Below are 10964 nucleotides of genomic sequence, written 5' to 3' on the forward strand. Positions count from 1 at the left end.
CGCATACTTTTGTTCTCTCTCTCTCTCTCTCTCATAAATAAAATATTTTTTAAAAGGAGCACCTGGGTGGCTCAGTCAATTGAGTCTGTTTTCTGCTCAGGTCATGATCCCAGGGTCCTAGGATGAAGCCTCACAGTGAGCTCCCTGCTCAGTGGGGAGCCTGCTTCTCCCTCTCCTCCTTGCTCACATTCTCACTATTTCTGTTTCTCTCTCAAATAAATAAATAAAATATTTAAAAATATAGAACATTTTGGGCAGCCTGGGTGGCTCAGCAGTTTAGCGTCGCCTTCAGCTCAGGGTATGATCCTGAAGTCCGGGGATTGAGTCCCACATCAGGCTCCCTGCATGGAGCCTACTTCTCCCTCTGTCTGTGTCTCTGCCTCTCTCTCTTCTCTGTGTCTCTCATGAATAAATAAATAAATAATCTTAAAAAAAAATAGAACATTTTGTTTCACATAAATGTCTTATAGAAAACGGCCAAGACATATGACCCAATAATGCATACTCAGTTTTTGATCTAAAAAGAACCAGGTCTGGGACAGGAAATGTACAAGATGAGTCTGGGACATCTTGTTGTCCCAGAGAATAAGGAAGGTATCAAAGACTACTAGGCCCAAAGATAACTGAAGAGCCTAAAGGGGCTTCCTCTGTTAAATTTATAATATTTTTAAAGACCTTCATCAGTCACTTTGGAGGATAGGCAACCAACTTATTATTCTGAAAACTGGTAGGGTAGACAAAAGAATCAATCATTTATCTTACCTTTCTAGAATAGATGTACCTCAAGGTAACCCACATAAACGTGAGAAAGTTCTTCTTTATAGATGTATTCCAGCTAATAAACACAGAATGAATGGTAGAATTAGATTATCACCATTTTGGAGGTCCAATGAAAATAAAGGATCTAAGCTGCTAAAACCATGAGGTGGAAGGCTGATAAGAAACTGCATAATGAATAGGTAATGCTGAAAATACCAAAACCTCTTAATTGATCTTTCCACTACAAAAACACCAGCCCTGGTAAGTACTTCTTGTTGAGATTCAAGCATTACTAAAGAAGTAAGTATACTTGCCAAAATAGAGACTTAAGCTGGTTAAGCTTCTAGATCTAAGGACCAGTTTGCAGAAAATACAAGTATTTAAATAGAACCAGAGGAATGTAATCACCAAATTTAGAGTGATTAATTCTATAGTTTAAATGACTATATTCTTTTATTATTTTTTAAAATTTTATTTATTTATTCATAAGAGAGAGAGAGAGAGAGGCAGAGACACAGGCAGGAGAAGCAGGCTTCATGCAGGGAGCCTGACGTGGGACTCAATTCCAGGTCTCTAGGATCACGCCCTGGGCCAAAGGCGGCTCTAAACCACTGAGCCACCAGGGCCGCCCTACTATATTCTTTTAAAGCACAAAAGGCAAGGGGGTGCCAGCATGGCTCAGTTGGTTAAGCACCCGACTCTTGGTTTCAGCTCAGGTCATGATCTCATGGATTGTGAAATCAAGTCTCTAGTTGGGCTCCATGCTCAGCATGGAGCCTGCTTGAGATTCTCTCTCCCTCTTTCTCTGCCCCTCCTGCTTGTGCTCTCTCTCTCTAAAATAAATAAATATTTAAAATAACCTAATGGTTGTGCTTTGCTTTAAAACAATGTAGACTGGAGGACCTAGAGAGGGGTTTAGACTGCCCCAGGTTTTTATTGAAGCTAGGTGATAAGTACCTACATTAGAGTTCATTTATCCAATGATTTCTACTTCTATAAGTTTGAACTTTATCACAATAAAAAGTCATTAAGTGAATGGATAAATACCTTGTATTAGCTGACATTTCCCAGATTTGTTACCTCCAGCCCAGACCCCTCTCCTGACCTTCCCACATCTATATTCAACTGCTGACCTGACAGCTCTACTTGGGTGACTAAATATGCACCTCAAACTCAACATGTCCAAAACCAAGATCATCATCTTTCCCCCAAATATTCTCCACCTATAGTTTTCCTATTCCAGTTAATGGCAACTCCATCTTTCTAGTTGCTTGAGCCAAAATCTATGAGTCCTCTTTGACTCTCTTCTCACTAACTCTTTCAAATCTTATCCAGGATCTGTCCATTTCTCATTCTTTCTACTAGAGGTTTACCAGATAAAATATATACCCCGTCAAATTTGAACTTCCCAAATACTGCACAGGACACAATTGTACTAAAAAACTATTATTTACCTGAAATTCAAATTTAACTCAGTGTCCTGTATTTTTATTTGCTAAATCAGACACTACTCTACTGCCACCAGTTTGGATTACCGAATGGCCTCCTAACTGGTCTCCCTGATTTTACTCTTGTTTCAACTTTATAGATTCTTCTTTTTGAAGCAAAGTTCTTCCAACCTTAAATCAGATCATATTATCCCTTTGTTCAAACTCTCCACTGCTCCTACACTACTCAAATACAAGCCAAAGTTCACACTCCATTCCACACCTCTTGCAGGGCTCCTCAATGTTGTTCTCCCTTGCTGGGCACACAACCAGCTTCAGGTCCCTTTCCCATACTGTTTCCTCCACTTGGTTCACTCTTCCCTCAGATATCAGCATAATAGGCCAAACCACCTCCACCACCTCCAGGTGTTCTCTCAAATTATCTATTCAAAATTGTAATGCCTCAATAATTACTATTTCTCCCTCACTTTTTCTCCATGGCATATCATTCACTATTCTAATACACTATATATTTTATTAATTTATCTTGTTTTGTCTATTTCAGTATGCACACCCAAGCCTACTACAATGTAATGTTAAGCTCTTTGATGATAGGAATTTTTGTGTGTTCTGTTCCATACTATATATCCTCAGTATCTAGAATTGTGCCTGGCATAATAATTTTAATAATAATAATAATTTTCCATAATAATTTTCTGGACACATAATGGTGTCCAGAAAATATTTACTGTAGATGAGTTTTTTAAAAAATGAGAACTAGGAGTGCCTGGGTGGCTCAGTCAGTTAAGCGTCTGCCTTGGGTTCAGGTCATGATCATGGGGTCCCAGGATCTGACCCCATGCCCCCATCTCTTTGCTCAGTAGGGAGTCTGCTTTTCCTTTTCCCTCTGTTCCTCCCCCTTACTTGTGCTCTCTAATAAATCTCTTTTTTTAATAAGAACTAAATTAGGACAATGGAGAAAAACTTTCTAATTATCCACAAATTTAAAAAGATATAGGATTTGTTTTAAATTATTACATTTCAAACCCCTAGATCACCACAGACTTATTACATATTTTAACAAAGGAGAACTGAAGTAAATATAGGATTCTTGACTCTTTACTTATTTCTTTGATAATCTGTTTTTTCTTCCATCCACACATGTGAAAATTCTTCCTTCTAGTCTAGATTTAGAATCTTATACACGTCACTACAAGACCATTAATTAGGACTATTATTACATCTAGATGATAAATTCTCTATCTTCCATTTCCGTTTATGCTGAGGAGAATAATTTATGCAGTATGTGGCTTGGGGTTTAGAATAACTGCATTGGGGATTCCAAACCTAACTTAAGAGGTTTCATAAACGTTGAAAAGAATTTCATAGTTGCACCTTTGACAATGTGTAAGGATCACATGGGGCTTGACCTACTCAGCCTCAGGTTTATCTGTTCTTTGTGCACCTATCCATTAGCATGCTATTATAGGCTTTTAAATTCCCAGAGGGCAGGGACACCTGGGTGGCTCAGCAGTTGAGCGTCTGCCTTTGGCTCAGGGCATGATCCTGGAGTCCTGGGATGCAAGTCCTGCATTGGGCTCCCTAGGCTCCCTGCCTAGGTCTTTGCCTCTCTATCTCTCATGAATAAATAAATAAATCTTATAAATAAGACATCAATCTTATATATATATAAAATCTTATAAATAAATAAATTCCCAGAGAGCAGAAATCCCATCTGCCTAAAGCTGTCCTTGCAGATGCTGGTATACTAGTAATGAAGAGGTAGTCATTCTTAGGCAGGACACTAGGTAAATGAAAACTGAAATACATACATTTCAAGGGCAGGATTCTCCTCTTGCCCTCCAGTCCTATTAGAAGCATAAAGTAGAGGAAAGGTTTAGGGGCTCCTGGGTGGCTCAGTCATTGAGCGTGGGATTCTTGGTCTGAGCTGGGATGGTGATCTCATGGGTCCTGGGATCTAGGCTTGCAGCCTCCGTGCTCAGCAGGAAACCTGGGGATTCTCTCCCTCTGTTCACCCCACCCCCAAATAAATCTTAAAACAAAAGGCAGAAGAAAGGGTTAAGTGCATGCAAGGATTGCGACTGTCTCCATAGGAAGGGCTCTTGCAAAGTTGAAGGTAGGGGAGGAACATGTGGGCTGAAGAGAATATCCTAAGGGTCTCACTGAGCACCCCTCACCCCCATCTGACCCCGTCCGTCTTCAATACTGAGAATCCTGAAGCATTGTGCGGTCCTCCACTTGCCCCTTTGACTGCTCCACTCGGTCGCTGAAAAAAAAGTCTGTCCCCTCAGACTTTGCGGCCCCGCGGGCCGTCAGGAGGCCCTCCTCAGCCTCCTGCAGCCAGCCATCCTTTCACCTTCAGTCCCTTTTCAACCAGGAGACATGTTCTGGGCTTCTAGACTAAATCATTTCATCGCCCTTTCCAGAGGTCTCCAAGGGATATTGCATAATAATAAAAAAAGGCAAATCCCAGTCGGTTTCCCCGGATTTCTGTTCACCCTGACTTTCTGGATCAGTTCTCTTCCTTGTGTCTCTTAGTCCCGGACACGGGATGAGAGGCTGTGGAACCTCGCGAATCTGACAAAAACAGCTCTCCAAGGCTGACCACAGAACGTAAGGTCTCCTTGAAGACCCAAAGTGGTCTTTCGTCACAGGGAAAGAATGAATGGCTAGGAACTCCAGAACAAGGATCAAACGGACAAACTAGCGTCCCAAGAAACTCCTTTGAGGTCCCCGGAAACCCCGAACTTACTCGTAAAGCCTCGCGTGGTTCCCCAAAGCCCCGCCCCCCCTCCGCTCAACGTTCGCCCCCCCCCACACACACACCCCTCACCACACCTCTCTTCCCCGCCCTCTCTGACCAAGCTCCTCTCGCCTCCGCCTCTGAGGCCCGGCTCGCACCCCATCTGGGGCGTCTCTGATCTCGCCTCAAAGGCTAGTTCGACGGAGGTTGCCTGAGCATGCGTGATCCCTCCCCTAGGGCCTGATCTGACCAATGACGGTTAAGGCCCGCCCCCTCTGCCGCTCGAGACAATGGCTTTGATTGTTCTAACGGTTCTAACGGCTTTAACGGTTTTACTAGCACGTTCATTGCCCTGGCTAGGTGATCTACCTTTCACTGCATACCGCTGCATGGCCCACGTGTACCTCGCAAGATGTACCCGCGCACCTCTACAGTCGGACTGCTGCCACCCACACCCCCTCCCCAGGAGTTACCTGACACATTGCTGCATGTGGAGTAGATTGAGTGCCCAGGGGCTAGGCCATGGCTGGGGCCAAGTGGTCCTAACAAGAGCTGGGTAGGGGGAGCCACTGGGAGGAGAGGCGCTGTGGTCAAAAGGGGACACAGAACTGGCAACCTGTAGAGAGACAAAGGCAAGAAATGATCCAAGGTACCCGGTCTGCTGGATACTGGGACAATCTGAGGGCAGGGTGAGTAGGGGTAGAGGTTGTAGGGAGGAGGGGTCTGTGTAACTGCCTCTGATGGCTTTTAAAGCAATGAAACAGAGATCACCAATTAAAGAAATAAGTGGAAAACAGATTATATTGAGCCCCAGGACATACAACTTTAGAGACCTAGATAAGGAAAAAGCAGCAAAAGACCCCAAGCAGGTGTGGTCAGAGACAGCGGAGGACATCCAAGAGAGATAGGTGCTGTGGAAGCCTCCTGGACCGTCCTTCAAAGAGGAGGAGAAGACCAGCTATGTTGTTACTAGTGGGAGAATGGAGGTATGAATGAATGGAGGTCTTGGTTCTTGGATTCCCTGCGAAAGACCTAACATGAGGATCCCCACTCGAATAAAGCCGGAAGGAAGGTAGCAAACACGAAGCAGTTTATTAAGTTTATTAAGATTGGGGACGCCTGGGTGGCTCAGTGGTTGAGTGTCCACCTTTGGCTCAGGGCCTGATCCTGGAGACCTGGGATGGAGTCCCATGTCGGAATCCCTGCATGGAGCCTGCTTCTCCCTCTGCCTGTGTCTCTGCCTCTCTCTGTGTCTCTCATGAATAAATAAATAAATAAATAATCTTTAAAAAAAAAGTTTATTAAGATTGGAGAGTTGGTAGGCCCAGAGATGGGAACAGTACCAGGGTTAGAGGTGTCTTTTTATGTTTGCATAGTTTATGGGTCATAGCTAGGATGGTCTCTGACAGAAGTTGTTTCCAATCATCTGAGGGACTCCTCCTACTGGTTAGATGAGGGAGTTTTTGACTCTACAAGATTCTTGGTGGAACTGCCATGGCCATCTTGCCCCACTGGCGGTCAAAACCACAATGTAAATATAACGAACCTAGGGAGCCACCCTGGGGCAGAAGTTGAAGAGGAGAGCACATGTTCTGCACCCGTGGCTCTTGGTATGTCAACCCCTGGGTTTTGGGAGCAGTAAGACCAGGATGTTAAAAGCCACAAAGTTAGGATATTTTATCTTCAGGCTTCTAATGTATCACCTATTACAGCCTTTGCCTCCAGCTCATGTCTGACTGCCTACTTTATCAGTGTCAAATGCTGCTGCTAGGTCAGGGAAAATGAAGAGTGAGAATTATTGGTGACCTTGACTAGTGGTGTAGTAGGGACAAAAACCTGATTAGTGTGTGGATTCAAGACATCTGATAAAGAACCAAAATATATAAAGAACCCTTAAAGCTCAACAATAAGGGGGCGCCTGGGTGGCTCAGCGGTTGAATGTCTGCCTTTGGCTCAGGTCGTGATCCCAGTTCGGGGATCGAGTCCCATATCAGGCTCCCCACAGGGATTCTGCTTCTCCTTCTGCCTATGTCTCCGCCTCTCCCTGTGTGTCTCATGAATAAATAAAAAAGCTCAACAATAAGAACACAACCTGATTTAAAAATGGGCCAGGAGTGCCTGAGGAGACTCATTGGATTAAGTGTCTTACTCTTGATTTCGACTCAGGTCATGATCTCTGGGTTGTGAGATCAAGCCTTGTGTCAGGCTCTGTGGTGCGGATGGAGCCTGCTTAAGTTTCTCCCTCCCTCTGCCCCTCCCCCTTCTAAAAACAAATGGCCAACACAGAGTTTAACACATTGCACCAAAAAAGATATACAGATGGCATATTAGCATATGAAAAGATGCCCAACATTATATGTTATTAGGGAAATGTAAATTAAAATAACACAACAATGAGCTACCACTACACAGGAGAATGGCTAAAATTCAGAACACAGATAACACAGATGCAGGTGAGGATGTGGAGCAACAGGGAACTCTTATTCATTGTTAATGGGAATACTAAATGGTAGTATTTAGTATACTAAATACTTGGAAGTATTGTTTGGCATACTTGGAAGTATGGTTTGGCAGTTTCGTACAAAACTAAACATACTCTTATTATACGATCCAGCAATCATGCTCTTTAGTATTTACACAAAGGACCTGAAAACTTGGGCAGCCTGGGTGGCTCAGCGGTTTAGCACTGCCTTTGGCCCAGGGCACGATCCTGGAGACCCGGGATTGAGCCTCGCATTGGGCTCCCTGCCTGTGTCTCTGCCCCCCGCCCCCAGTGTCTCTAATAAATAAAATCTTTAAAAAAAAAAAAAAAGGACCTGAAAACTTATGTCCACACAAAAACCTACACATGGATATTTATAGCAGCTTTATTTCATAATTGCCAAATCTTAAAAAGCAACCAAGAAATTATTTTCAGTAGGTGAAAGAATAAATAAACCATGGTACATCCAGACAATGGAATATTTTTCTTAAAATTTTATTTATTCATTTAACAGAGAAAGCACAACAAGCAGGGGGAGCTGCAGGCAGAGGGAGAGGGAGAGAGCTGGCTCCCCACTGAGCAGGGAGCCCAACGCAGGGCTTGAACCCAGAACCCTGGGACCATGACCCAAGCCAAAGGCAGATGCTTAACTGACTGAGCCCCCTAGGTGCCCACAGACAATAGAATATTATTAAGCACTAAAAAGAAATGAGCTATCAAGCTAGGAAAAGACATAGAAGAAAACTTCAATATGTTTTACTAAGTGAAAGAAGCCAATCTGAAAAGGCTATATACCATAGCATTTCAACCATATGACATTGTGGAAAAGGGAAAATTATAGAGATAGTAAAAAGATTAGTAGTTGCCATTGGTTAGGGGGGGAGGGAGAGATGTATAGGTGGAGCACAGAGGATTTTTAAGGCAGTAAAACTATTCTCTATGATACTATAATGGTGCATACATGTAATTGCAGTATACATTTATCCAAACCCATAAAATATACAACTGCAAGAGTGAACTCGAGGTAAACTGTGGACTTTGGCGGATAATGATGCATCAATTTAGGTTCAGCAATTATAACAAATGTGCTATTCCGGTGGAAGATATTGGTAACAGAAGAGGTTATACACATAGGGGGCAGAGGGTATATGACAAATTACTGTACCTTCCACTCAAGTTTGCTGTGAACCTAAAATTGCTTTAAAAAGTATATTTAGGGCAGCCTGGGTGGCTTAGCGGTTTAGCGCCACCTTCAGCCCAGTGCGGAATCCTGGAGACGTGAGATCCTGGAGACCAGGGTTCGAGTCCCACGTCGGGCTCCCTGCATGGAGCCTTCTTCTCCCTCTGCCTGTGTCTCTGCCTCTCTCTCTCTGTCTCTCATGAGTAAATAAAATCTTAAAAAAATAAGTATATTTAAAAAATATATATGTGCACATATACGTATATGGAGAGCTTTGTATATCCATACAATGGAAAGTTACTTAGCCATAAAAAGGAATGAGTGATTGATAGGCACAGTGACATGGATAAAACACAAGATAATTATGCTGCATAGAAGAAATCAGACACAAAGAATACATATTGAATGATTCCATTTATACAAAATTCTAGAAAATGCAAAGTAATGCTTAGTGACAGAAAGTCAACCAGTGGTTTCTTGAGACCAATGAGCGCCATAGAGGAGGATTACCAATGGGCAGAAGGAAACTTGGTGTTGATGGAAACGTTTACTACCTTGATTATGGCTATGATTCATACATATATACATAGGACAAAATGTGTCAAATTACACACTTAATATGTGCAGTTTGTTGTGTTAGTTGTACCTAAATAAAGCTTTGAAAGATAAAAACATTACAGATAGAGTTGATGCTCTACTCTGCCTTCCTGAAACCATTCCCCAGGTGACTTTTCTGAATTTGATGTTTATCGTTTCTATGCATGTTTATACTTTTAGTTCATATGTTTATATCCATAAACAATATATAGCATTGTTTATAAATGGTACACTTTGTGCATCTTTCTACAATTTGACTTTTTTGACTCACCATCTTTAAGATATGTATGTGTGTGTAGATTCAAGGCAGCCCGGGTGGCTCAGCGGTTTAGCGCCGTCTTTGGCCCAGGGTGTGATCCTGGGGACCAGGGATTGAGTCCCGCATCGGGATCCCTGCATGGAGCCTGCTTCTCCCTCTGCCTGTGTCTCTGCCTCTGTGTGTGTGTGTGTGTGTGTGTGATAAATAAATAAATAAGATCTTTAAAAAAAAGATATATATGTGTGTAAATTCAAGTATCTTTCCTATTGCCCTATTGGTAAAACATTCAGGCTGCTTAGTTTTTCCCCTATGCAGATGCTGCAAGGACCTTTTTGTACCTATGAATACATGTTAGAGTGGATCTTCAGGGTAACTATAGTAGGGCTGGTTTTCTGGCTCGTAGGGTTGTATCAGTGACACCAGCATGGGCTGAGTGTTTTCTGCTGTTAAGCTTTTTATTGGTACATTTTTAGAGGCTTATTGCCAGTTTCTTTTGGTTAGTGGAAGGGGTGAACTGTTCGTGTCCCTGTGTTACAAATGATAGACAATAATCTGCCGAAGGGTAGCTTAGAATGGAACCACAATGTCAAATGTTTTTGTGCTCTTTCTTTTGCTCCTCTGTTATGCTCTCCTTCTTTACTGGGGCTCTGGTAACAGTCACCTAACCAGTGTTTTCAGATGCCAGACTCCTAAGAGAAAGGTTGACAGAACCTTATTCTGAAGCAGCAATTTTATCCTTTATATTTTTAAAGATTTTATTTATTCATGAGATACACACAGAGAGGCAGAGACACGGGCAGAGGGAGAAGCAGGCTCCTTGCAGGAACCCAATGTGGGACTTGACTCCCAGGACTCCAGGATCACGCCCTGAGCCAAAGGCAGGCACTCAACCACTGAGCCACCCAGGCATCCCCTGAAGCAGCAATTTTATCTTAAGAACCATCAACCCTTTTAACATTTCTTCTGACTCTGTGGAATGCTTTCTTCTAAAGATTTTTTTTTTAATTTTTATTTATTTATGATAGTCACAGAGAGAGAGAGAGAGAGGCAGAGACACAGGCAGAGGGAGAAGCAGGCTCCATGCACTGGGAGCCCTACGTGGGATTCGATCCTGGGTCTCCAGGATCACGCCCTGGGCCAAAGGCAGGCACCAAACCGCTGCGCCACCCAGGGATCCCTAAAGATTTTTTTTTATTTATTCATGAGAGACACAGACAGAGAGAGAGAGAGACAGAGACAGAAGCAGGCTCCATGCAGGGAACCCGACACAGGAATCAATCCCAGGTCTCCAGGATCAGGCCCTGGGCTGAAGGCAGTGCTCAATCGCTGAGCCACCCAGGCTGCCTGGTTACACAATTTAAAAATGCAGGATTTGCCTCTAAAATGTTCTTAAGGGACGCCTGGGTGGCTCAGCTGTTGAGCGCATGCCTTCAGCCCGGGGGGTGATTCTGGAGTCCCGGGATCGAGTCCCACATTGGGTTCCCTGCAAGGAGCCT

The 10964-nt window shown here is 43.3% G+C and overlaps 1 protein-coding gene across 6 annotated transcripts in view; it reads right to left on the minus strand.

The window, feature by feature from the left end:
- IHO1 (interactor of HORMAD1 1) overlaps positions 1-5469 on the minus strand; it is a 42606-nt gene extending 37137 nt beyond the window's left edge. Inside the window, exons 1-4 of one of the 6 annotated variants that reach the window (XM_038566445.1) lie at positions 5046-5212; positions 4385-4473; positions 4019-4054; positions 763-835 (exon numbers count right to left, since the gene is read on the minus strand). The gene's annotated coding sequence lies outside the window, so the exon portion shown is untranslated. Of the gene's footprint in view, positions 1-762; positions 836-4018; positions 4967-5045; positions 5213-5423 lie in introns of those variants that run through there. The other 5 variants (XM_038566442.1, XM_038566444.1, XM_038566447.1 and 2 more) reach the window with 5 other exon arrangements.
- Between the last annotated feature and the right edge of the window lie 5495 nt (positions 5470-10964).

The sequence above is a fragment of the Canis lupus genome, chromosome 20 (genome assembly GCF_011100685.1).
Source record: "Canis lupus familiaris isolate Mischka breed German Shepherd chromosome 20, alternate assembly UU_Cfam_GSD_1.0, whole genome shotgun sequence".
Taxonomy (NCBI): Eukaryota; Metazoa; Chordata; class Mammalia; order Carnivora; family Canidae; genus Canis; species Canis lupus.